Source organism: Micropterus dolomieu, linkage group LG01, assembly GCF_021292245.1.
Source record: "Micropterus dolomieu isolate WLL.071019.BEF.003 ecotype Adirondacks linkage group LG01, ASM2129224v1, whole genome shotgun sequence".
Lineage (NCBI taxonomy): Eukaryota > Metazoa > Chordata > Actinopteri > Centrarchiformes > Centrarchidae > Micropterus > Micropterus dolomieu.
The window spans coordinates 40,186,220-40,201,306 of NC_060150.1; the positions used below are offsets into that span (position 1 = coordinate 40,186,220).

Consider the following 15,087-nt stretch of genomic DNA (forward strand, 5'->3'; position numbering starts at 1 on the left):
TAACTTTGCATAAGTGCATGGCTGTCTAACTCCCTGAAGCCGGGAGACGTCAGAAGGAGAGACTGTTACCGCTCTGTAAAGGGATCTCCAGCAGCGGCTCTAACACAGAGTTGGATGTTGTAGAAAAGCCCTGAGCTGCAGGGCCTTCCTTCTCCTTCATCTCCTATCTCTCTTTGCTCCTCTCCTTAATGTCATGTCATGCTTTCATCCGAATAAGCATCTTCTTCCCCTTCTTGCATCTTCACTTCAGGCTTGGTCTTCATGCACGAGTCCCTTGAACCGTTTTAAAGCTGCAAGAGTCTAGAAGCTGGCAAATGGGGAATTTAATATATAATAAATAATAATTTAAAGAACTCCAACAAACAAGTAAACAGGAAATGTCAAGCTTTATTATAGCTGTGTGCATATTTTAGTCAGTTTGCACTGACTAATACTTTGGCAGTCAGCATACAAGATACTGATTCTATTGTATTGTTTTGTAGGAAATATAAAGCAAGCACAGAAGGATGTAGCTATGATTTCAGATCAGTATCATCAATTTATATTTTTTTGTTTTTCACTAGAGCCATTGCACTGCTGCCTTACATTATTTCACTTTTTACAAGTGTGAGTACCACCTCCATTTTCATTGCATCGTACACTGCATCAACACCAAATAAATTTGTTTTTATCAAAAATTCTTGTATTTACCATTTTAGCGTCTTTCAACTGGTTGTTTTGATTCTGTGACCCTCAGCTTGTTTGTTCACTATTACCAATATAATCAACAGGCAGCTGTTTTCATTGAGAAAGCTCTAAAAACCCACTGTATGCATCCTACACATCACTAAAGCATTAGAAAATTTACTTTCATTTGCCATTTCTCCAATGTGAACAAACTTAAAGTAAGAATTAGGATACAGTGTGCTACATTCATCCATCATGCAAATGTCAGCTCACAAAAGAAAAAGGCAAGCTACCATTATGACTGAAGAGGGATGTGTTTTTTAATAGAGAAACTGTCAAAATGCATGTAAGCCTTACTTGAGCATTGGAAATAATTCTGACTAATAAAGAACTACAGAAGATTGACAACAAAATCTTAAGAAAAGGTCATGTGCATTACAGAAAACTGATTGCACAGTAGAATGAGAGGGTCAATCTACGAAAGGGTCCCCTTTCTCCTGTTGTCACCTGAAAATCCCTGGGAAGCCACTCTGACAACAATTGGATAAAAACTTTATCTGAGGACACACCTGCCCCGCTCTACCTACCTGCTACATTCATTCAAAGAATTTTTAAGCATAAGTAATACACTTCAGGGTATTACTTTTAACACAGCTAACACATATCACGTCTAAAAATTTTAATTGGGAGATATATCTGTTAGTATGTACAGGAGGAGGTTAGCACTACATCATATATACTGTAAAGCCGGTGACGTGGGTGTCCTCTATCTGACAGCCGGTCTGGTAAAGGTCGAACCCCTGTCACGCCTCACTTTCTGCCAACGAAGGTGATGGCCGACCTGCTGGGGGCCAAAGTGCCCTTCAGGGCGAGCTGACATGGTTTGAGAGCATGAGTGAGATGACTCAGCTGGAGAAGTGGCGCTTTACAAAATGCTAAGCATGAGTCAGGCTACATTTATTTATTTTGTGTGTTTTTTCAAAAGCTGAATGAGTAATTTGTTGAATTTCGGTCTAACATCCGAGTGGTGCATTAATATGGATTTATTCAAACTGCACCAGGGGAAATTCAGCTGTGAATACACATTCACTTTTAAAAATCACAGATTGGAACTGTAGGAGAGAAGAGCCACCTCCCTGAATAACACACTGCACATTTGCCTTATTTTGACCAAATCATTTTCAAATTTGTCAGATTTGTAAAATAATTTCATCATAGATTGAAACAAAATGGACGATTTAGTGCATCCTTCCATCTCCACCAGCTACAAAGAGGAAGAAATATGAAAAACTGATCCCTGAATGAAGAATTCATCATTAAAATAAGAATCTATAAGATAAAACTGATACTAAAGCGTGACTTTGTCTGGTGCAACTTTAAATTCTGATTTTGATTCACAAATAAGATTTTCATCCCGTTTTAGATTACTCTTTTATATTTGTCAAGGATGGGAAAACGGTTAGCAACCTCTGTGGGACAATCCATCCAATCATATCTCACTGTTCAATCTGTACCCTGCTCTGATTGGTGAGGCTGAAGGTATTTTTAGCTCCAGATATTCAATAAAAGCAGACACTTCTCTAGAGGTTTTAAATTGAGACAAACAGACAAGCCAACAACACGGCAAAATAGCATGACACAGCAGTAGCACTGCAACGCCAAGGGTGCTGTCAGCCACCATCTATCCTCCAGCCTCCCAGCGGGCATCACAGTTAACACAAGGCCTCCCTGAACGCACCTTACCCTCTTATATCAAGCAGGTGAATTGTAAAAGAAAGCCAGCGATACTTTATCACAGAGCGCAAGAGCACAAGCACAGGTTTTGATACACCGAGTCACAACTTTTGGCCCAGTGAGAGGTGAAGCACTATTAGTGCACTGCAGCACAACTGCTGCAACATTACACTGAGAAGGACCATTTGTCAAAATGCCTCTCACTAGAAGTCCCCTATGTGAAGCTGTTTCTGAGGGGAGGAGGGTTAGTGGTTAAGTCTTGTCCACTGGCCTCAGAAGAGATGGTGACTCATACATTAATAAAGGTTAACTGCACTGTCCAGACATCCAGGCTCTGATGAAACGATGGATATTCAAATATGAAAGAAGGATGCAGTGCACTGTTGAGTTGGATGTCTAAAAGATTCATGTCATCTAACAAAGTATCATGAACAAACATGAAAGCAATTTTATTTGCCTTGAGGGTGAGAGATGAAAAATTTAGTGGCGCAAGATGACAAAATAAGGGTTGAACCCTCTGGGCGTGAGCCAAGCCCTACTCTTGCACGTTTTACTTAATGCAAAGTATGACGCCCGGAGTTGCCACAAACATAGATGGCATAATACAATAAACAAGCTTAATCCCTTCATATCAACATAACAGCTTTAACAGGGTGGGACAAAGTGCTTATTTCAACATGCTGAGTGTTGATGGCAAAAACAAACTCTGGGCTGATGGGACTCACGTTCTCATTATCACTAAAAATGCTGAGAAATGTAAAAGACCAATAGAAGAACAGTTCCCAACCAGGGGATCAGACCCCCTGTCAGTTGTGGGATGATTTACAAGATTGGACAAAAAAACAAACAAACAAAATAAAAACCAATTCAGACTTCTCTAATTGTTGTTATTTTTTAATTGTAAAATACTGGATATTTGACCAAATATTTATTATTATATAAGATCAGTTTACTGGCTTCATTGCTGATGAGAACTGTGAGATGAGCCAAAAAAGCTAGTGAGTTTTAAGATTACTTTTATCAAAATATTGATCCCGAGGCCAAGAATGATCAAAACATTATAGTTTTACCTCTTCGTGCCTATAAAAACATTTCAAATTAAACAATGTGAGAAGAGAACATCACTTTTTGGTTGAACAACAACTAATAAATGTATGCAACCTCTGACAAGTAGTCTAAGTAGACTTTGCTGGTCTTTAAACAACCCCAAAATGTTGGGAAATAAAATACTATAATCGTTTACGACTGAGACACAAAAACTAAAGAAAATGAGATCACTATAAAAGGAAATAACTAACTTAGGAAATCCTATTGTTTCAGAACAATACTGTTCCATGCATTTCAAGAGGTAAGGGAACAAAAATGCGACAATAGGAAGTGGAATTTACTCTTCCCTGTAGACACGCACTATAGTATGAGCTAATAATCTTATTGAGAGTATCTATGAAACATACAGGAGCTATGTCCGGAGCTGGACAGGAAACAAGGCCCTTGATGCATTCAGGAATGAGGTAGACACAGCAATCCTGTACAAAAGAATTTACATTGCAAAGGAGGAAATACAGTACATATTGTCTACACTGTGTCTCTACACTTCCTGTCTCTGTTCATCGACAGCAAACATACTTTCTGCAGAAACAGTAAAGCACACACCTCAGAGAGTCAAGGAAGTTTCTCACTCTTTACACACACCCCTAATTTTACCTCTTGACGCAGCTTCTTGTCTGGTGACAATGGCAGGAACAAAAAGCAGTGGGGAGGGATGTGTTTTGGTGTGGGGGAGTGTATTGTACCTCGTTTCCTTAATTTGCGCAACAGAGACCGCTGAGAGCCAGCTGGAAGGAGAGAACGAGAGAAGAAACATCCGTAGAGAATGTTCAAGGTCCAAAGATTTCCCGCCGGGCAACCACGTGTCCGGAGATGGAGAGAGAGATGCTGTTGTATTGTTTTCCTCTCTCCTCTCTCCTCCTCCTCCCCCTCTGCTCCATCCCCCACTATTAGTGAGACGGATTAAATCCAAGAGCTGCTTGTCCTGAGAGTGTGTCTGGCTCATACACACACACACACACACACACACACACACACACACCGCATCAATTAGGCCTTCTCTGTGTGATTCAGGCTGACAGACGAAGGCAGATACACTCTACAAAAACATGACAAGGACAACTGGCCTAAAACTTGAGAATGTACTCATGGACGAGAAGCCCAGTTGCTCAAGACTGGAAGGACAAAATATGAAACAAAAAAAAAAAAATCTCTGAAAGAATGAAAACATCCTGCATACTGTCGATCTTTCGTGCTCAATTTATTCATTTAATAAGTAATAATCATCATTTAATAATAATTTAGTAATTTCATTATTATTGGATTATTAAATTTAGAAAATCAGCCATCACCATAAACACAAGATCGTGTCTTCAAATTGCTTGTTTTGTCTGCCCAACGGTCCAAAAACCAAAGAAATCCATATAAAAGAGAAAGAGAAAGCAGCAGTGTTCACATTTGAGACGCTGGATCCATGAAATGTTTAGCATTTTAAGAGTCAACAGCCGACTATGTGTGGCTAACGTCAGCATGCTAACATGGTCACAATGACAACGCTAACATGCTGTTTAGCAGGTGTAATGTTTACCGTGTTCACCATCTTAGTTTAATTAACTTAGCATGCTAGTTAGCAGCTTGTAACCACTCTATACATACAAGGAATGTTGCTAGTGTGGCTAAAAATGACAAATGATAATAAAATTGTTGTCTTTGAATTTTCTGACACACAATACATGAATCATTTCAGCACTGAATTCAAAGCAATCGGCTGCATGGTGTTTACTGTTTCTCTCAAAACTTTGAGGCCCTTCCGAAATATCGACCACCATGGTAACAATTCTGGTTTCAGAGATATTCATTAATCACTGTTGTTAAAGACTTATACCTTCACTGACAAACAGCCATTAATAACTTGTAGCATTCAAAAATAATTCTTCTGTGAAACTGGACTACACCATTGATAATTGCTGTCCTGCTCACAACGAGCAAAACAAGGCAATTATTCTGAATCAGTCTATGAAACTGAGGGGGATCTGATCTCTGCTGATGTAGAAACCTCTCTTTCATTACTCTAACACTCCTGAATGGGAGCACACAATGTGTTTATATTGAGTAACTGGCATTATGGTTCAGCTTTGGTATTGCATTGAGCAAGTCTGATGTAAGAGGATCAAAATAGATCAGGGTGTGACCTCCTCTGAGCAATGCAACATCAAAACCTGCATTTAGTAAATCATGATGTTCCTATAGGTGTGAGGTAATCTTAAAGTTTGAAGAGTATGATGTTCACATAAGGAGCTTTAGCATGGATTACTGTCAAACATGCAACATCCATCAAATATCTCTCACAGATGCGGAGAAATAATGAAGCAATCAGTGCAACCACTCAGCACGCTAATTACCAACGCTAGCCCGAGACGCCCATAGGCAGCTTCTCAGAGTGTGTGTGTGTGTGTGTGTGTGTGTGTGTGTGTGTGTGTGTGTGTGTGTGTGTGTGTGTGTGTGTGTGTGTGTGTGTGTGTGTGTGTGTGTGTGTGTGTGTGTGTCAGTTTTTAAAATGATTTCCAGGAGAAAAATGTCTCACCAAAATACATTTAATTACCAGACGATGGAGAACTCTGGTTTTCAGGGGCCATCACTCATGGCTGAATTAATGAATAGGTAAACAGCAGACGAACAACCCAGACTCAGCATGGTTCTGATGAGATCTGTGACACCAATAACATCACACATGCTCCCACACACAGAGTCAGCAGTGTTTAATATTATGGATGAAGTGGTGGTTCGACGCTATGGTAGGCTGGAGATGGAGCTTTGAGGAAGAGCTGAGCTTGGGGGTGGTTTGTTTGGTAAGATTCGCAGAGTCTATGATTAAGTTATAAACCACTGTACACGCCCTTTTGTTCTTACATCAAACAGGTAAATAATGAACAACATGAAAAAACTGATTACTATGTTTCATCAGAAAACCCCATGTTATCATAAATGCATACATGTATAGCCTATATGTAGGCTAGATAAATAACTGTATATATTGTTTTGTTTCATATGTTACCATATTTGGGCGGCACGGTGCTGCAGTGGTTAGCACTGTCGCCTCACAGCAAGAAGGTCGGGGGTTCAAACCTTGGTCGTTTCAGGGCTTTTTGTGTGGAGTTTGCAAGTTCTGTCCGGGTGGGTTCTCTCCGGGTCCTCCGGCTTCCTCCCACCATCCATAGACATGCGGACTAGGTTGATTGGTGACCCTAAATTGTCCTTAGGTGTGAGTGTGAGCGTGAGTGGTTGTTGTCTATGTGTGGCCCTGCGATGGACTGGCGACCTGTCCAGGGTGTACCCCGCCTTGCGCCCGATGTCAGCTGGGATTGGCTCCAGCCCCCCGACAACCCTATACGCAGGATAAGCGGTTGACGATGGATGAAGGTTACCATATTTTAATATATGCCTACACTTAATTAGGCTATATGTTGTGTGTGTAGCACGAAGGAACTACAAATTTTGTTTCGTTATGCAGCCCTGTGCTGTATAATGACAAATAAACAACCTTGTAGATACACACACGTTTAGACCAAGAACATTCCACAGGGCATTTCTTGAATTTGCGAATGTAAAAATCAGCAACAAGATGATAATATGGCTTAATTTTCACATAAAAAAAGCGTTTAAGCACCAACCATCATTGATGTAAAACACATAGTTCACCTCCTCTCATCTTGTCAAAGTCTTGGAAACACGGCTTGCCGATCCAGGATGTTGATGGGCCAGGTCTCTGTATAGATGTGGGAACAAGAGTTTCTGATTTCCTTTGTTTGGCCAATAAAAGTGCCTTTTTGTCCAGACTGGACCTTTAGGAGCAGCCTTAAGTTAAAGCTGGGCCAACACGGCTCCTATCCCGGATCTCTTTCCTCTCCTCTGAGCGATCACCACACCTGCCGTGGTACCTGATTTTTATTCCAAAAACCCCATCATCCTTTTCCAGTTACACATTTCAGCAATAAAGACAGAGACAAGTTTGAAGGAGCTACCAGCTGCTGCTTCTACAAGCGCTGCCGGTTGCCAAAGAATAGTAAAACACTTGTAACTTTTTATATAATAATATAATAAATGTATATAGTATCATTAATAACTGTTTTTGTTATGTTTCACCATTCATTTATTCAGGTTTTCCCTTTTTGATTTTATCTTTGACACCTGTCCTTACTGCATTGTGGGACTCAAAAAAGTATCCAGTCCAGGGGTTTAAACCGACATGGAGCAGAGTTGCAGAGACAAATCCACCCCGTGACAAAACTGTGCCAGGCAAAATGAATGTCAATGGCATTCCAGTGGCCTGTTTATGGCTATAGTGATTAAATGTCAGATGCTTGGCCCCGCGGGGACACAGAGCTGACTCGAAGACAGATTAGCAGGTGTGTCAATCCCTCCATCACTTTACTGCTACTCTCTTCTTTGTGATTTTGGGCATGGGACAATACACTGGGATGAGCAGCTGGATCTATTATTAGTGGAGAATGAAGTGAGTGCCCAAGGGGCCGGCCAAACCTCACTGACATTATTTTAAGAGTTGCTGTGGTGACAGTTTCTGCAAAAGATGACTTCCGTGCCGCAGACGACAAAACTGTGCGAGCATGACAGTTTAAAGGACCGTCCCTGTGGTTTTCTATGTTGTAGATTATTTATTACACATGACTTAAATCAAAACATGGGGCTATGTTTTAAAACGTTGGATGTATTTTGTTCAGGCATCAATCGGTTTCTCTATTTTATGAAAGAATGTACTTTACTAAGTTTTCCCTCTTAATGAAGTAATCCATCACTTGCTGCTGTAATCCATCACAGAAAACAACAAGTCTGCATTCATTTTTATCAAAATTACATTATTGTTGTAAAAAAAAAAAAAGGTGCAGTTTCTCCCACTCCGTGTACACTGTTTTTATATTAAGACAGATTTATTTAGTGAAATGCACCGAGCAAGCACAACTGAAACTGAAATGTCATAGATTTTAACTCAGAGCCCCAGGTTAGTTAATAATGTGCTTTAGTGGTCCATACAGTATTAACAAGCATATTTGTAATTCATTAAATTACCAAAAGCTAAATACCACATGGTCAACCTGGTGCCTTCAGGTGGACTGTGGGTCCGGAGCCCTGGGGGCAGTTGCCCACTTGTCTGGATGGTACTCTAGCCTTTATTGTTGTGAAGTAACACTGACAAAAAATAAAGCCATAAATAGCCAAAATAAATGGTGTTTGGTGTGATGGACAGTATTGGGCAAGTTACTCACAAATTTTAATTAGTTACCCATTACTCCTTGAAAAAGTTATATATATTTATTTTAAAGTGTCAATTTTCTTTGTTGCATTTCTGACAGAGTCAGACAGAGTCCTCCCACAAACAAAAGTGACAGGCTGTGGTTTTATAAGTTGTTATGTGCTGTAACTATGTCTCTACAAACAGCGGTCGGGCATATTTTTTCAGGCTAGCTGTTTCCCCTTGCTTCCAGTCTTTATACTAAGTTAAGCTGATGGCCTCCTTGCTCTAGCGCAGTAACAAACATAAAGGCATGAGAGTGGTTTCGATTCTCTCACGCTCAGCAAGCAAGCAAATAAGCGTAATTATCATATCTGTTTCTTGAGGAGGATTATAACTTTAAGGAGGCAAACACTGGTATGGTCCTTGGTAAAACTATGTGTGCAAATGAAACACGAAATAAGTGAAATGAATCCAACAGAACCAGATGCATAAACTGTCATTACAGTTTTGAAAGGGAGAGAAAAATCACTGCAGTTACTACAGCATGTTTGACATAACAAATACCACAGAGAGCTGCAGTGTTTTTACAGCACAAACAGCCTGCGCAGCGACCAGTGTGTCCAATTTATTTGCAGCTTCTGACAAACCCAAAACGTCAAGTCATCTCTTCTCCCCAAAGGACACTCTCCTCTTCGGGGGGGAGAGAGGGTGGGAGTCATTCCAGCAGCTTCAGCAGCAGTTTCACTTGGCTTGTGCTGCCTGTCGTTCACAGCAGTGGCATTCTCAGTACATCCAAGATAATCTGGGCGTGAACATGGATCTTTTGGTTCAGTGGACCAGGGGCAGAACCACGTGAAAGTATAACTGTGTATAAGGCAGCGAAGTTAGCAGCGAAAGACACTTTAAAAGATGAAATATTTCCAAGTGCTTTGTTTGACTTAGAGCCAGATGTCTGCCCAGTGGATTTTGTTGTTGCCATGTTGCTCCTTCCTGCTGCCAATGTTGTACTCACTCATCATCATCGTCCTCCCTGCACGATAATGCCAGTGTCTCCATGGTGATGTAGCTGCCACAAACCACCATCACTGCTACCACTACCGGCACCACAAACACAACCACACAGATACCAGGCGAAATCCCAGTGTGTGTCATTTTACTATTACAAAAAAACAAAAACGCCACTCTGTATATGTAAATTAATTTGCGCGGTCAGCGCCTTGCTCCATCTTATTCAGTATTAATGCCGTCTCAGATTACCAGACAGCTTTCTAGCCCCCTGGGGCCACGAATCTCTTAGACTGGAGAGCGAGACAGAGGAGGAGAATGACAGCCAAACCATATAAACTGCTCTCTAATTGGGGGTGACAAGCGCTGATAGTTTCATATTTGAGGAGTTCTCCCAGAGGTGGTTAATGCAATGATTACAATGAAATGTCAGCTCCCATGACACCTTTGGCAAGGAAGACATCAGAAACATACTGTATAACCATTCTGGCTTGCACGCTAGCTGTCATGTAGAGTTCCTACAGTCCAATGAATCCTCCTTTTTCTTCCATCTCATATACATTTCCTTTTACCTTGGGCGACCACGCCGAGGACTTGGCTCTCCCCTTGCCAAGCACTATAAGTGAGGAACATCAGCCCCACTGCCCTTCAGCCCATCAATCAGGCTCTCCAGCAGGCATGAAATGAGCCATATGCTGCATGGGCAGGGCACAGAGAGAAAAACAATGGTTGTGTACGTTCAGGAGCTCTTGATTTCCTTTCCTGGCTTTCACACTGCCTCAACTTGGACTCAAACAGCTTGAAAAAGGGTACGGTAAGTCACAAAATCAAATACTGACTTTGGCAAGGATGATTACCATTGCAGAGGATATGTGAGTTTGTATGTGGAAAAGGAAATACACTGATACAGATAGCAGGGTAAAAAAAAAGATGATCAAGCATTTAAGACAAGACAGAGGACTTGCGCACCCTCCCCCTGCCCCCTTTCCACCATAAGAATTTGCTGCGGACAGTGGCATAGAGCGCAATAATAAGATCTACAATGGGGAGGGGTCTCCTCAGTCCCCAACATATGGTGCCACTATAATCTGCAGCCACTGTTCCGTGAGTCTGGCCGGTAGACAAGGTTTGATTTGAAATGATTTCATGCTTAAAAGCAAGACAAAAAACAAAGAAGATATACTATGAATACAATTAGAAGTTTCCAAAATTAGGAATGACAACTATTCACAAATTATAAATGAAAGGATTTTTGTGCTTTTCAGTGAAGTTCAGCACTGAAAGAACAAATTTGCAGATTGAGGAAGTTGCCAAGGAAACCAGAGACTCTTTTTTTAATAACTTGATATAATAGTACTTTTCTGGGTGTGAGGGTGGTGATTTCCTTCCTTGTGGGCAGGGGTCACAACCGTCCATCCATTAGAGAATAGAGTAACCCCCATAGGTGAGCCCAGCCTCAGACCCCCTAATCATCAGGCTGACACCTGCTAGTGTTGTTGGCAACTGAGGCTGGTTTTGCTGGGGTAACGTGCCCCCATGGACCTTCTCCTCCCATCAGGCCTTTTCATAATCCTATTAGACACAGTCATCTGCGCTGCATTAAAAAAATGTGGTGATTGATTCTAAAACACAAACCCTCTGTGTCCCGAGGAGTCCCCGTGTTTCACTTTTCACATGTGGGTATTATACGCCACAAAATATGAGACAATTTTATCCTTCTCCAGAACCTCTTTTGGACATTTCTTGTGTAACAAGACAGTTGGATTAAAAGGGTACTCAAATGTTAACACAAATACTCCTCAGGTGGACTGGGGGCAGAAAATAGATGTTGTGTTACTAGTAAGTGCCGGGCAACAAGGGCTTGTCTGTGAAAAAAAAAGCTGAAAATTGTTTTGCAGGCTGAGGCGATCAAGTCTGGGGTTAAGCCCAGCCTTATGACTTTCTTATACAAAATGGCACCAGGGATTTTTTTAAAACCTTTGCATTTCAGAGCATTAAGTATATAAGAAAACCCTTTAAATATATTCCTATACTTAGGTAGATTTATTACCTGATAAAAAATATTAATGCAACAGATATAGCATCCTCTAGCTTTGCAGCCGTGCCTCATAGGTTTATAGACTTGTGTGTGAGCTTGAGTTTTGTAACCCTTAAAACACTGAGCAATCCACTGGGAATTATGGTGCAGCACTGAGGGATTATCTTGTAGTGTGACATAAGCAGGTTAAATATTTGACCACAAAGCAGCCCTTTGTTGAAATTAAAGCTGAAATACATATAGTTTTCTCCTGAGTAAATCTTAATTATATAAGTCTGTATGGTAAAGTATGCTAAAACACAAACAAGACTAATAGTCCGCATGACAATGCTAACATGCTGATGTTTAGCAGGTATAATGTCCACCAGTCAAGTTGTTAGCATGTTAACATTTGTTAATTAGCACTAAACACAAAGTACAGATGAGGCTAGTTAGTGTTTTTTAGCAGGTATTTTGTCATAAACCAAAGTTTTGGACAAATACATTTTTAACTGGCGCTAGATGAAAAGTCAGAGGATCACCAAAGTCATTAGGGTTCATCCTCTGGGCACCATGAATGTCCGTACAACATTCAATGACAATCCATACAATAGTTGTTGAGATGTCTGAGTCTGGACCAAAGTGTTATACTTCCTACACTGCTGCAGTTGGGGAAGCTTAACTCTCACAGCTATCAACAAAAGTTCATCACATTTATTGCATCACACCTGGTTGTTTGTCATCATGCATCTTTGCCACTGATTGACACTGCGTTAGAGACTCCTCGTGGCTCTGATTGGTTGTTTTGTTCAGGAAGCGGTGAGCTTGCAAATGGCATTGGGAGAATTCCCTACTGCAGCTTCAAGTAAATAACAAATGTGTGACAACATCACCCGGTTCAGCTATCACATTTTTATTGGATACCTACAACAGCGAAGTTAAATGAAAAATCCATCATTTTGCTTGAATGTGTGGACAACTACATTCCAGCTTTAACTCAAAATCTCCTAAAGCTAAAAAAAGGCCTTTGTGTTTTGAATTTTAACTCTCTAGGGATCTACTGCATTTGTTCCTCCGCCTGCTGTATAAGCTTTCAAATACTCCCAAAAAGCAATACTCAAAATCACCTTACATAGCACATTTAAAGCAGCCATTTCCTGTCAAGGAACTTATTGGGCTCTTTCACCCCTTGTGTCCCTCTTGGCGCAGAGGGTGACCATCAGTGGGTGGAGGTGCAGATTGGAGTGGCATGGCTGCAGCTGAGGAATGTGAGGAATTCCCCTTGTAAACACCTCATGCTCAGACGGTCCCCACGCTCTTATCTCCCCGTGCCCATTGCCCCCTTTAATCATCATAATGGTTAGTTATCCATTACCAATGAATCTGCTCTTCCTGAGGCCTCTGCTTGGTCAGGGCAGGTGGGGTTGCTTCTACTCAAGGCTTTTATTTACCTGAGGCCCCACATGGTATATTATTCACCCTGACACCCCCCAATGGGCAAACAGAGCCTGCTCTGATACTACTGTATACAGTACAATGGCTTTCAAATGTCAACAACTTCAAATAGAGTTTTTTTCCCCCCTTTCTGCACGACTAACCCAGGCTCATTCTGTTCCTATGGGAATGCTCTTTAGCTGATAGGAACATAAGTGGCTGGGGGTGGGGGGGGGGGATTTATTTTTCTTCTTGGTTCAATTGAGCGGCTTTTGCTTTTTTTACAGCGTGGCACCTCCCCCTGCGGTTCCTGTATATGAGCTTAAATGAAAGTAATTTCGAAAGCAGCTGAAGGCCTTCGTTAATACCGCCTGGCATTTAGAAAACAGGAAAAGAAACGGTGCAGGCACAGGCCGGGTTTTTTCCTCCCTTTGCTTAGGCGAAATCCTGTTTTGGACACTTGCTGTTTTGACCAGGCTGGAGGAAGGTGCGAAGTCCATCCTGAGCACACACACTGTGCAACATGAGGGGCCCATGGGGGCTGCATTCCAACTCATGGTGTACCACTCTCTACCAGTCATGAGGGACGCTCACACGTAGACACTTCCCCAACAGTTTCCCCATCAGCTTGGACTTTCTGCTTCAAGAGTCAGAAACCAGATTTTCCCTTTTCCTGTGACTTCCCCCTGTTGGGTTTGTATAAGGGAGGTCTGTTGCACTGGATGGGAAAGCTGATCTGGGTGTTTTTCAGAGTCAATGTAGACTTTTCCTGACATTGGTGATAAGAGAACAGCTGTGAAGATTGTTCAGCCGCTCCCTGATTCTTCCAAATGTCGACAGTAGATTTCGCACCAAATGGACATACTCCTTCATACACAACAAAAAAAAGGCAGGAGTTGTCGGGAATAACCTGTAGGAAAATTCCTCTATGTGAAATGTTGACTGTCCTCTTTATGTCATTCATCCAGTCTTGACTTTCAGGGCGTTTTTTTGGGGACTTTTTCTTTAACCAAATAAAGAGTCAAATTATCCAGGGTGTCATGTGCTAAATGCCCATTAGCTCATTAATCAGCTAACTCTTTGGTGTATAAAATGTATGGAACTATTGAAAAAATATCCAACACATATTCCAAGAGCCCAAGATGACGTCTTCAAATACTAAAACCTGAAAATATTAAAATAAAAATTATATACAGCAAATCCTCACAACTGAGTAGCTGAACACAGAGAATCTTTGGTGTTTTAGCTATGCCAGCAGTGTAGCTCTAACGTGTGGTAAAGGTGGTCCACCACTTTTAGTACAGACTGAAAGATCTCAACAAATACTATACAAATACAGTTCCCAGAGGATGAACCCGAATGAATTTGGCGATCTCCTATCATTTACTAGCAACACCTTGAGGTTCACATTTGTGTTTTTCTTTAACTATCTCATGCATTTCTTGACAACTGCTGAATGGAAAGCTTCAGCAGCCTCAGCTATACTTTGTATTTAGTGCAAATGTAAGCATGCTAACACGCTAAACTAAGATGGTGATCATGGTAAACATTGTATGCTATACAATAGCATGCTGGCACTGACATTTTCATTATATATTAGCATGCTGACATTAGCATTTAGCTAAAAGTCTGTGTAGACTAATTCTTGTCGCTTGATAAATGACTTCAACGCTGATAATCAATTAGCTGGTGATTAATTTTCTGACAAACTATGTGATGTAGGCTACTGCAAGCTAAATAAACTTGACTTAAGATTAACTTCAAACTATGTCAAAGCAATTTAATTCAGTGAAGGTTTGCTGAAAAAACAAAGGGATTTCGAGCTAATAATGTCAATGTTTTCATAAAGTATTTTTTTCAATTCAACTGCAATCTGAGGATGAAGCTGCACCAAGAGTTTGCAGCATTGCATGATCTCTCTCTCTCTCTCTCT

At 41.0% G+C, this 15,087-nt stretch overlaps 1 protein-coding gene across 2 annotated transcripts in view; it reads right to left on the reverse strand.

Annotated features, from left to right (window-relative positions):
• tmem108 (transmembrane protein 108) overlaps positions 1 to 15,087 on the reverse strand; it is a 50,317-nt gene that overhangs the window by 32,306 nt on the left and 2,924 nt on the right. Inside the window, exon 1 of one of the 2 annotated variants that reach the window (XM_046057902.1) lies at positions 4,194 to 4,404. The exons of the other annotated variant lie outside the window; for it this stretch is intronic. The gene's annotated coding sequence lies outside the window, so the exon portion shown is untranslated. Of the gene's footprint in view, positions 1 to 4,193; positions 4,405 to 15,087 lie in introns of those variants that run through there. 2 annotated transcript variants of the gene reach the window in all.